Consider the following 10,878-nt stretch of genomic DNA (forward strand, 5'->3'; position numbering starts at 1 on the left):
GGATATGTCTGGTAACTTACCCTGTCCCTGTTTGACCTACAGGATATGTCTGGTAACTTACCCTGTCCCTGTTTGACCTACAGGATATGTCTGGTAACTCACCCTGTCCCTGTTTGACCTACAGGATATGTCTGGTAACTTACCCTGTCCCTGTTTGACCTACAGGATATGTCTGGTAACTTACCCTGTCCCTGTTTGACCTACAGGATATGTCTGGTAACTTACCCTGTCCCTGTTTGACCTACAGGATATGTCTGGTAACTTACCCTGTCCCTGTTTGACCTGCAGGATATGTCTGGTAACTTACCATGTCCCTGTTTGACCTGCAGGATATGTCTGGTAACTTACCCTGTCCCTGTTTGACCTGCAGGATATGTCTGGTAACTTACCCTGTCCCTGTTTGACCTACAGGATATGTCTGGTAACTCACTCTGTCCCTGTTTGACCTGCAGGATCCAGTGCCACCTGGGAGGGCCTGATGGGACCCATGCTGCCAGCCCAGTTTGCTCGGGTGACATCACTGTCAGCGCCAGGTGTTGCTCTCATGACCGGAGACTGGAGACCCCACTCAACATCAGGTTTGGCCCTGTCAACCAATCAATCAATCAATCAATCAATTCATCAGTTTTGGCCATGTCAATCAATCAATCAATCAATCAATCAATCAATTCATCAGGTTTGGCCATGTCAATCAATCAATCAATCAATTCATCAGGGTTGGCCCTGTCAATCAATCAATCAATTCACCAGGTTTGTCCATGTCAATCAATCAATCAATCAATCAATTCATCAGGTTTGGCCATATCAATCATTCAATCAATCAATCTATTCATCAGGTTTGGCCCTGGCAATCAATCAATCAATCAATCAGGTTTGGCCTGTCAATCAATCAATTTATCACGTTGGATATGTCAGTCAATCACTATATCAATTAACACACGGTTTCATGTTTTTGTACATACTGTATATTCATGTATTTATGAAAATATTGTACTGCATAATACACTTGTAGAGGCCCCTTTTATATTTGTCAGACTGAATAGTTGGTGCTTGAAATAAGCATTTAGTCCTACACTCTGTGAAGAATATATTTGAACGTAAATAATGTCATCATGGTAAGAAGCGTTCCTCTTTCTTCCAGTAGGAGAACAGATCTACTGTACCGTGGGCTTCGTAGGCCTTTATATCTCTGTTTTCGGGGAGGTTGTCATCTCCACATCAAATCATCAAATCAAATCAAATCACATTTATTTATATAGCCCTTCGTACATCAGCTGATATCTCAAAGTGCTGTACAGAAACCCAGCCTAAAACCCCAAACAGCAAGCAATGCAAGTGTAGATGCACGGTGGCTAGGAAAAACTCCCTAGAAAAGCCAAAACCTAGGAAGAAACCTAGAGAGGAACCAGGCTATGTGGGATGGCCAGTCCTCTTCTGGCTGTGCCGGTGGAGATTATAACAGAACATGGCCAAGATGTTCAAACGTCTTCTTTCATCCTTCCTCATGTCTGGATAGCGGCTGAACCAATCTGTCCGTCATTGATTTACAGTGTCCCGTGTAAAGAGATGTATCACAGTGGTGTGACAGACAGCCCTCCTTCACTCCACTCTCAGTCCAGTAAACAGACAGTGGGGAGAACTAGTATTTGCTACACTGCCGATTTTGCAGGTTTTCCTACTTACAAAAGCATGTAGAGGTCTGTCATTTTTTTTATCAGAGTTACACTTCAACTGTGAGAGACGGAATCTAAAACAAAAATGCAGGAACTTGTTCTCCCCACTGTATCTCCTGTGAGTACATGCATCTCCCATGAGTACTGTAGAAACAGACTGTGGTCCTGTGTGTGTGTGCAAGTGTGTGTGTGTGTGTGTGTGTGTGTGTGTGTGTGTGTGTGTGTGTGTGTGTGTGTGTGTGTGTGTGTGTGTGTGTGTGTGCAAGTGTGTGTGTGTGTGTGTGCGTGTGTGTGTGTGCAAGTGTGTGTGTGTATGTGTGTGTGTATGTGTGTGTGTGTGTGTGTGTGTGTGTGTGTGTGTGTGTGTGTGTGTGTGTGTGCGTGCGTGCGTGCGTGTGTGTGTGTGTGTTCGTGCGTGCATGTGTATGTGTGTGTGTGTGTGCGTGTGTGTGTGTGTGTGTGTGTGTGTGCATGTCTCAGACTCTAGTAAGGTATCAGATCATCTCAGTATACATTATTACATCTGTTTGTTCATCATCTACAGTCCTTGAGTGCAACATTTTAACATGTTTGAGCAAGTGGTCAGTGCTCTAAAACATATTACCTCAATTACCTCGACTAACCAGTGCCCCTGCACATTGACTCTGTACAGGTACCCCTTGTATATCGTCTTGCTATTGTTATTTTACTGCTGCTCTTTAAATACTTGTTACTTTTATTTCTTAATCTTAGTTGATTCATTTTTTTTAAACTGCATTGTTGGTTAGGGGCTCGTAAGTAAGCATTTCACTGTAAGGTCTGTTGTATTCAGCGTTTCACTGTAAGGTCTGTTGTATTCAGCGTTTCACTGTAAGGTCTGTTGTATTCAGCGTTTCACTGTAAGGTCTGTTGTATTCAGCGTTTCACTGTAAGGTCTGTTGTATTCAGCGTTTCACTGTAAGGTCTGTTGTATTCAGCGTTTCACTGTAAGGTCTGTTGTAGTCAGCGTTTCACTGTAAGGTCTGTTGTATTCAGCGTTTCACTGTAAGGTCTGTTGTAGTCAGCGTTTCACTGTAAGGTCTGTTGTATTCAGCGTTTCACTGTAAGGTCTGTTGTAGTCAGCGTTTCACTGTAAGGTCTGTTGTATTCAGCGTTTCACTGTAAGGTCTGTTGTAGTCAGCGTTTCACTGTAAGGTCTGTTGTAGTCAGCATTTCACTGTAAGGTCTGTTGAATTCAGCGTTTCACTGTAAGGTCTGTTGTATTCAGCGTTTCACTGTAAGGTCTGTTGTATTCAGCGTTTCACTGTAAGGTCTGTTGTATTCAGCATTCACTGTAAGGTCTGTTGTATTCAGCGTTTCACTGTAATGTCTGTTGTATTCAGCGTTTCACTGTAAGGTCTGTTGTATTCAGCGTTTCACTGTAAGGTCTGTTGTATTCAGCGTTTCACTGTAAGGTCTGTTGAATTCAGCGTTTCACTGTAATGTCTGTTGTATTCAGCGTTTCACTGTAAGGTCTGTTGTATTCAGCGTTTCACTGTAAGGTCTGTTGTATTCAGCGTTTCACTGTAAGGTCTGTTGTAGTCAGCGTTTCACTGTAAGGTCTGTTGTATTCAGCGTTTCACTGTAAGGTCTGTTGTATTCTGCGTTTCACTGTAAGGTCTGTTGTATTCAGCGTTTCACTGTAAGGTCTGTTGTAGTCAGCGTTTCACTGTAAGGTCTGTTGTATTCAGCGTTTCACTGTACGGTCTGTTGTAGTCAGCGTTTCACTGTAAGGTCTGTTGTATTCAGCATTCACTGTAAGGTCTGTTGTATTCAGCGTTTCACTGTAAGGTCTGTTGTATTCAGCGTTTCACTGTAAGGTCTGTTGTATTCAGCGTTTCACTGTAAGGTCTGTTGTATTCAGCGTTTCACTGTAAGGTCTGTTGTATTCAGCGTTTCACTGTAAGGTCTGTTGAATTCAGCGTTTCACTGTAAGGTCTGTTGTATTCAGCATTTCACTGTAAGGTCTGTTGTAGTCAGCGTTTCACTGTAAGGTCTGCTGTATTCAGCGTTTCACTGTAAGGTCTGTTCTATTCAGCGTTTCACTGTAAGGTCTGTTGTATTCAGCGTTTCACTGTAAGGTCTGTTGTATTCAGCTTTTCACTGTAAGGTCTGTTGTATTCAGCGTTTCACTGTAAGGTCTGTTGTATTCAGCGTTTCACTGTAAGGTCTGTTGTATTCAGCGTTTCACTGTAAGGTCTGTTGTATTCAGCGTTTCACTGTAAGGTCTGTTGTAGTCAGCGTTTCACTGTAATACAGTCTGTTGTATTCAGCGTTTCACTGTAAGGTCTGTTGTATTCAGCGTTTCACTGTAAGGTCTGTTGTAGTCAGCGTTTCACTGTAAGGTCTGTTGTATTCGGCACATGTGACTCATAACATTTGATTTGATTCAGCCAACTCGACACAACTGAGGGAAGCATTGGAGTCATCACTGGCCAACATCCCTGTGGAACGCTTTAGACACCTTGTAGAGTCCATGTGCCGGTGAATTGAGGATGTTCTGAGGACAAAGGGGGTGCAACTCAATATCAGGAAGGTGTTCCTAATATTTTGTCCACTCAGTGTGTACCTCTATGCTCTTACCATATACATCCTTTTTTTCATTTTTTTTGTTGCATATCTGTATGGTCGTACTATAGATCACTCTATACTGCGTATTTCTATGCTCGTACTATAGATAACTCTATACTGCATATATCTATGCTCATACTATAGATAACTCTATACTGCATATTTCTATGCTCATACTATAGATAACTCTATACTGCATATATCTATGCTCGTACTATAGATAACTCTAAGCTGCATATATCTATGCTCGTACTATAGATAACTATATACTGCATATATCTATGCTCGTACTGTAGATAACTCTATACTGCATATTTCTATGCTCGTACTATAGATAACTCTAAGCTGCATATTAATTTGTTAGTCTCATTCCTTACTATGTTTAGTGTTTAGTAAATATTGACACAACAGGAACATGGGTAGTGGCAGAATCCAATTTGTTCACCTTTAGACTACCCATGGTGTATTGTCCTTCATTATAGCTCTCCTCTGTGTGTGTGTGTGTGTGTGTGTGTGTGTGTGTGTGTGTGTGTGTGTGTGTGTGTGTGTGTGTGTGTGTGTGTGTGTGTGTGTGTGTGTGTGTGTGTGTGTGTGTGTGTGTGTGTGTGTGTGTGTGTGTGTGTGTGTGTGTGTGTATGCGTGTGTGTGTGTATGCGTGTGCGTGTGCGTGTGTGTGTGCGTGTGCGTGCGTGCGAATGTGTGTGTGTGTGTGACTCCTAATTAGATTGCAGAGAACTAGTATTGATTTTGCTATTGTGCTCCATCAATATTCACACCGCCATCAGGCTGCAATAAATATCCCTGATTTGTTATGTCCCAGCTGGAATACATTCAATAACATACCTGTGGAAGATATTAAAATCAGTTCAACATTACTGCTGTATCCCTGAAAGGAATGTAGAAGATACTAAAATCAGGACATTGTACTGTATACCTGACAGGAATGTAGAAGATATTAAAATCAGTTCAACATTGTACTGTATACCTGACAGGAATGTAGAAGATATTAAAATCAGTTCAACATTGTACTGTATAACTGACAGGAATGTAGAAGATATTAAAATCAGTTCAACATTGTACTGTATACCTGACAGGAATGTAGAAGATATTAACATCAGTGTGTGTGTGTGTGCGTGTTAGCAAACCTGGAGGGTTTAAAATGAAAGCTTTGACACAGACAGTAATGTAGAACATTTAACACAGACAGTAATGTAGAACATTTAACACAGACAGTAATGTAAAACATTTAACACAGACAGTAATGTAGAACATTTAACACAGACAGTAATGTAGAACATTTAACACAGACAGTAATGTAGAACATTTAACACAGACAGTAATGTAGAACATTTAACACAGACAGTAATGTAGAACATTTGACACAGACAGTAGTGTAGAACATTTAACACAGACAGTAATGCTGAACATTTAACACAGACAGTAATGTTGAACATTTAACACAGACAGTAATGTAGAACATTTGACACAGACAGTAATGTAGAACATTTAACACAGACAGTAATGTAGAACATTTAACACAAACAGTAATGTAGAACATTTAACACAGACAGTAATGTAGAACATTTAACACAGACAGTAATGTAGAACATTTAACACAGACAGTAATGTAGAACATTTAACACAGACAGTAATGTAGAACATTTAACACAGACAGTAATGTAGAACATTTAACACAGACAGTAATGTAGAACATTTAACACAGACAGTAATGTAGAACGTTTAACACAGACAGTAATGTAGAACATTTAACACAGACAGTAATGTAGAACATTTACACAGACAGTAATGTAGAACATTTAACACAGACAGTAATTTAGAACATTTAACACAGACAGTAATGTAGAACATTTAACACAGACAGTAATGTAGAACATTTAACACAGACAGTAATGTAGAACATTTAACACAGACAGTAATGTAGAACATGTAACACAGACCGTAATGTAGAACATTAAACACAGACAGTAATGTAGAACATTTAACACAGACAGTAATGTAGAACATTTAACACAGACAGTAATGTTGAACATGTAACACCGACAGTAATGTAGAACATTTGACACAGACAGTAATGTAGAACATTTGACACAGACAGTAATGTAGAACATTTAACACATACAGTAATGTAGAACATTTAACACAGACAGTAATGTTGAACATGTAACACAGACAGTAATGTAGAACATTTGACACAGACAGTAATGTAAAACATTTAACACAGACAGTAATGTAGAACATTTAACACAGACAGTAATGTAGAACATTTAACACAGACAGTAATGTAGAACATGTAACACAGACCGTAATGTAGAACATTAAACACAGACAGTAATGTAGAACATTTAACACAGACAGTAATGTAGAACATTTAACACAAACAGTAATGTAGAACATTTAACACAGACAGTAATGTAGAACATTTACACAGACAGTAATGTTGAACATTTAACACAGGCAGTAATGTAGAACATTTAACACAGACAGTAATGTTGAACATTTAACGCAGACAGTAATGTAGAACATTTAACACAGACAGTAATGTAGAACATTTAACACAGGCAGTAATGTAGAACATTTAACACAGACAGTAATGTTGAACATTTAACGCAGACAGTAATGTTGAACATTTAACACAGGCAGTAATGTAGAACATTTAACACAGACAGTAATGTTGAACATTTAACGCAGACAGTAATGTAGAACATTAAACACAGACAGTAATGTAGAACATTTAACACAGACAGTAATGTAGAACATTTAACACAAACAGTAATGTAGAACATTTAACACAGACAGTAATGTAGAACATTTACACAGACAGTAATGTTGAACATTTAACACAGGCAGTAATGTAGAAACACAGACAGTAATGTTGAACATTTAACGCAGACAGTAATGTAGAACATTTAACACAGACAGTAATGTAGAACATTTAACACAGACAGTAATGTTGAACATTTAACACAGACAGTAATGTAGAACAGTTAACACAGACAGTAATGTAGAACATTTGAGTGTTCAATTGAATCTGAATAATCTTTGGCCGCTGTTCCACTAACCGTTGTCTCCTATCATCATCACCCAGTACGTGTGTCCGTCTGTCTGCTTGGTCTTCTTGTGTTCTACACTCCTCCCAACCTCTAGCTGTAAAGACCTGCCTGAGAGGACAGGACAAGTCATCCACAGCTAGATTGATGTGATGTGCCTCAGCACATTGACTGTGTACCGAAACCCTCCTGTTTAAATTGTTTGTTTTTTTCCCAATGCTCCTCTTTAATTGCTTGTTACTTTTATCTCTTATTTCTTATCTGTATTTTTTGTTGTTGTTTAAACTGTGCTGTCGGTTAGGGGCTCGTAAATCAGCATTTCACTGTAAGGTCTCCTCCACCTGTTGTATTCGGCGCATGTGATCAATAACATTTGATTTGATGTGATGTGGATCCTGAACATATCATTTGAGTTGATTAGATCAGCTGCAAATTCCATTGAGATAGATTTGCAATTTTATCATCATATTATACCAACAACAACAACAATAACAACAAAATCCAGTCCACAAGCTAATTCTCTGTCTCTCTTTACTCTTGCAGAAAAGCGGTTGTCCAGGAGAAGAGCGTCATGCGCTGCGACATTGGTGCTGCATACATTGCAGGAAACAACCCAGGAGAAACACACAGAGGTAGGTAGGTGGTCGTGTTAGACCTCAAACAGCACCCTATTCCCTATGTAGTGCACTACTTTTAACCAGAGCACTATGGGCCCAGGTCAAACGTAGTGCACTAGGTTTATAAGGAAAGAGGGGGTTTCATTTGGGACGTACAATGTTCATTAACTTACACTGAAGCTGTGGCATAACGACATCTATCAGATCTAGGCCACATCCAACCACACCAGCTGATATCAAGGTTTTAGTGCTGTGTGCCGTAGTGAGACATGACAAATGGATCCGATGGAACAGAGGAAGAGTTCTACTTTGATAATCGATATCAGATGATGAGCAGTGGTGTCATGTATTTTTTACTCCATACAAGTTCCTTGACACCCAACAGTACTCGTTACATTTTAAATCCTTAGCAGGACAAGAAAAATTGAATAATTCACGCACTTATCAAGAAAACATCCCTGGTCGTCCCTACTGCCTCTGATCTGGTGGACTCACTAAACAGAAAACATCCCTGGTCATCCAGCCTCTGATATGGAGGACTCACTAAACAGAAAACATCCCTGGTCGTCCCTACTGCCTCTGATCTTGTGGACTCACTAAACACATGCTTCGTTTGTAAATGATGTCTGAGTGTTGGAGCGTGCCCCTGGCTATCCGTAAATTAAACAAAACAAGAAAATGATGCCGTCTGGTTTTCTTAAAATAAGGATTTTTAAATTATTTATACTTTTACTTTTACCTTACCATACTGTAAGTATATTTTATCAATCACATTTACTTTTAAGTACATTGAAAACCAAATACTTTTAGACTTTTATTCAAGTCATATTTCACCGGGTGACTTTCACTTTTACATTAAGGTGTCTATACTTTTACTCAAGTATGAGAATTGGTGTCCTTTTTTCCAACACTGATAATGAGAAATCTCTCGTTGTCACAGTAGCTGATCTGCTCCTGGCTGCTGAGATAAGCGGTTGGATCTTCCTGTTTGGAAGATTTTGGTTGATGCTGCTTTGTTCACTCTAGCTACCAGCATAAAAATTATTCCTGCTCGCCAAATTAGATGTTGGAAAGGGCACCAGGACAGAGTCGGTAAGATTTAGGGTCCAAATACCACTGCTTCATCTTGGCTCTGATAGGAAGAGAGGTCAATTTAAGTCCTCCGCCGGTAATTGTTTGCAAAATCCTCCCAGCTGTATTAATTAGTAAAACTCCCCCAGAAGGAGAGGATGTATAAATGATTAAAATACAAATGCTGTGGGGGCGGTTCGTCTACAGTCTCTGCTGCTGCTGTTCTCGGCACACCAGCCTCTTCATTAGTCCCAAATGGATCCCTATTCCCTTTATAGTACACTACTTTTGACCTGGGCTCTGGTCAAAAGTAGTGCACTACATAGGGGAAATAGGGTGCCATTTGGGACCAATCGTCTCCCCCTCTGTGAAGGGGTTCAGTAATCGAAGGGGTTGGTCATGCGTTGCCTTGGTAATTGAACGGATCTGGCTGTATCTGGGACGGTGTTGTGGACATCACAAAGGAAAAGCATTGGTCACACTATAATCAAAACCCGTTATTTCACTATTAACCCAGGATAGAAAAAAGAAGTGAAATTCATTTAACGTTCATCTCAGTATGAATAAACAAAACTGGATGTTTTTTTTACCTTTATTTAACAAGACAGTTAAGAACAAATTCTTATTTTCAATGACGGTCTAGGAACAGTGGGTTAACTGGCTGTTCAGGGGCAGAACGACAGATTTGTACCTTGTCAGCTCGGGGGTTTGAACTTGCAACCTTCCGGTTACTAGTCCAACACTCTAACCACTAGGCTACCTGCCGCCCCTACACTCTAACCACTAGGCTACCCTGCCGTCCCTACACTCAAACCACTAGGCTACCTGCCGTCCCTACACTCTAACCATTAGGCTACCTGCCGTCCCTACACTCTAACCACTAGGCTACCTGCAGTCCCTACACTCAAACCACTAGGCTACCTGCCGTCCCTACACTCTAACCACTAGGTTACCCTGCCGTCCCTACACTCTAACCACTAGGTTACCCTGCCGTCCCTACACTCTAACCACTAGGTTACCCTGCCGTCCCTACACTCTAACCACTAAGCTACCTGTAAAGACACACTGGGTTATACATAGAAAGGATTGCGTTTGGTGTTTTAAATCATTCAGAACATTGTCCTTCCAGCGCTGCAGTTTTGCTTCAGCTTTTGTTGATTTGTCCATATCGTTGACATTGTTGTCATACTACATTGTTGCAAACTATGCAATTCACTTTTTAATGAGATTTTCGAAAACACTTAATCTCCTCCAAAACCCCAACCCATCTCAGGCCAGACAGAGGTTTGAGACATGCAATCATCACAGTACATTAATGTAATTCAATATCTATTACAATACAGACCGATCCTACCATGTCTTCAGTGGGCTCATTGTACCATTCACTAAGAACACCTTCTCAATCAATGTGTTGTCCGAATCCAGAATAGATACAGAGATATGCACCATCATTTCCACTGCAGCTCTGACTGGTTCCCAAATCACACCCTATTCCCTATCTGGTGCACTACTATTGTCCAAGGCCCATGGGGCCATAGGGCTCTGGTCAAAGTAGTGCACTATTTCGGGAATATGGTGCCATTTGGGATGCACATCTATATCTACACGCTGAAATCAGACCAATTTGATTTCAGGTTATTCTGTTTTGGATGCACAGATAGCAGACAGAGAGAGATACCGGACAGAGACAGAGACAGATAGCAGAAAGAGAGATACCAGACAGAGACAGAGACAGATAGCAGAAAGAGACAGACAGAGACAGATAGCAGACAGACACAGATAGCAGAGAGAGGCAGGTAACAGACAGAGAGAGGTAGCAGACAGAGACAGGTAGCAGACAGAGACAGGTAGCAGACAGAG

General features: G+C 40.4%; 1 pseudogene; it reads left to right on the forward strand.

Moving 5' to 3' along the window:
* Positions 1-10,878, forward strand: part of LOC135513371 (transcription elongation regulator 1-like protein) — a 56,157-nt pseudogene that overhangs the window by 27,273 nt on the left and 18,006 nt on the right.

Source organism: Oncorhynchus masou, chromosome 24, assembly GCF_036934945.1.
Source record: "Oncorhynchus masou masou isolate Uvic2021 chromosome 24, UVic_Omas_1.1, whole genome shotgun sequence".
NCBI classification, from domain to species: domain Eukaryota; kingdom Metazoa; phylum Chordata; class Actinopteri; order Salmoniformes; family Salmonidae; genus Oncorhynchus; species Oncorhynchus masou.